This window comes from Pseudorasbora parva, chromosome 24 (genome assembly GCF_024679245.1).
Source record: "Pseudorasbora parva isolate DD20220531a chromosome 24, ASM2467924v1, whole genome shotgun sequence".
NCBI classification, from domain to species: domain Eukaryota; kingdom Metazoa; phylum Chordata; class Actinopteri; order Cypriniformes; family Gobionidae; genus Pseudorasbora; species Pseudorasbora parva.
Window position 1 is genome coordinate 34,674,315 of NC_090195.1, and position 2,265 is coordinate 34,676,579.

The 2,265-nt window shown below is 36.6% G+C and overlaps 1 long non-coding RNA gene across 1 annotated transcript; it reads right to left on the minus strand.

The window, feature by feature from the left end:
* Nucleotides 1–488: 488 nt before the first annotated feature.
* On the minus strand, nt 489–1,161 carry LOC137063979 (uncharacterized). The gene is made up of 3 exons (XR_010901460.1): nt 1,027–1,161; nt 792–872; nt 489–620 (listed from the first exon to the last, which is right to left on the minus strand). It is a non-coding gene; the product is annotated as an uncharacterized lncRNA (long non-coding RNA).
* Between the last annotated feature and the right edge of the window lie 1,104 nt (nt 1,162–2,265).

Genomic DNA, 2,265 nt, shown 5'->3' on the forward strand with positions numbered 1-2,265 from the left:
AGTCACTTACATTTTAGATTCAATATTTAGTGTTTTTGTTCTATTTCAGCAGGGAAAATCGTTCACAGCAGACCCGTAACACATCTCACTCACAGCAACAAGTGTGAACGATTCAGCGTTTGAATGAATCGTTTGAATGAACGACTCAATGACTCGCTCATTAAGACGGTCAGCTGCTGCCACTTACTGGAGGCTTAGTTTCATGTTTGCACATACTTTCCAACATTTATTTTTGTCACTTGTAATGAAGCTTGCTTATTAGTGAAATTATTAATATCACGGAATGGTAATTATTGACTTTAGCCTGGATTGATGGTTCTCAATATCGGAATATATATCGTTGGGGGGAAAAAATATCGCAATGTAATTTTTTTCCAATATCGTGCAGCCCTATTTCATCCCCTCCCGGAATGAACCGGCTTCCAGCGCGCCTGGTCTTAACTTTCTCCTATTGTGCTCCTGAGATGTTACAGTCCCATAAACAAAACGATACAGAACCAGTGTCAGAGAATGTGTTCTCTTACTTGCCTGTAGAAAAGAATAAATGGAAAAATGTCCTTTCATCTAGATTCATGATCCTTTAAGGTCGGAGTGGGAGGCTCGCCATCTATTATGGAAATCTAAATTGAAAAAAATGTTCACACAGAATAAAAACCTGGCCTAAACAGACCAGAATATGCATTTAATATTGTATATCAATAATGATCTACAATTAAATACATTACACAGGAAACAAATAAAATACATATATGCATGGCATTATCAAAGCAAATGACATTATAATCATTTACCTGTCAATTCACGTATTTCTCTTTTTTTTCCACAGGCACGCGCAAACCAAAATGGCGTCAGCGAACGGCAGTGAACACGGTCTGAACATAACCACACCGCAAATTAACAATCCGAACCATACTACATCACAATATAACACAATCTTGTCTCCAATACATGAAACAAATAAAACACTATCACATCAAATGTGTTGTCATTCGTTTTTAAGGCTAATTATAACATTAGTGAACTCACCGATTCAAAACGTAAGCTCTGAAGTGCTTAATCGACACAATCACACTGGATCATCCAATATCTTGAAGTTACACGCTGATTCTTTCAGTTTAAGTGAACTTTAAACAGTTTAAGATTAATATTTTTCCATTTTTAACTCTCATGTCAGATGTAATTTCCCTGTCACTCTTCAGCCTGCGTAACGCGCGATCTGTGCGCAAGGAGGCGGAGCCAACAAATCAACGCTCCGATTGGCTGTTTCTTGAACTAATTCCAAATGCATATATGTTTATATATACATATTTTTATGTATTAGTCTTCTTTAATTTCACAAGTATGAATAAAAATAATGTTATATTCATGCAATCATATAATTAAATAATATTTATACAATAATTATTTAACCGGGGTTACAGAAGCATTAGAGGTGTTGATGGACTCGATCTTCTCCATCTGTGTTTGATCATCTCTGAATCTGAACTGAATGCAGTTTTTCACAAAAACGTAATTTTCTCAGTTTTTGTTCAAAATGATGCTTTTTTATGAAACTTGAAATGTGTTGATAAAAAAAAGGATTGCATGGAGCTAGAAAGAAACTGTTTTTTGTTGTTTAAAAGAAGAGAGTCAGCTCTTTCTTTTGATATATTGCATTTTCAGATATTCATGAAACAAAATATTCTATGGGCTATTACATTTTTGTGAAATGATCATAAACCCTGGCGGTGGCTGGCAACTTAGAAAAAATAAAAATAAAAACACTGGTGGGGAAGAGTTAAGGGGGAATGCTGATCCTTGGAAATTCTAGCAATTACAATAGGGTACGGCTCGTGGACCACTGGTGTTTGACTGTGGATTGAGGCTCCTACAGTCATATAATGTCACTCATCATGGTAAAAAAAAAAAAAAAAAAATTCATGCAAGATTTATCAGTCCATGCCTTGTTCCAGTATAGGCATGGTCAGGTTTGTTGAAATCCCTAACCTTAAAAATAAGACACTCTATTATTATTAAGGTATTTTCTCTAAGATCAGAGAATGAATGTGCAAGAAAAAAATGCCTTAAGTAAAACAGAGATAATGAATTGGGGTGTATGAGCAGAGAAAGGAATTCCTGTCCCACATTCCCCCTCGGAGTCGGAGCTGAGGTTTGATTGACAGGCGACGGCAGCAGGAAGCCTGCAGGAATGTGTCCGAACACAAAGAGCCGTTCCTCCCCGAGCTAGAACGTGTGTATTGATCATGTGCATGAGAGGTACTCGTG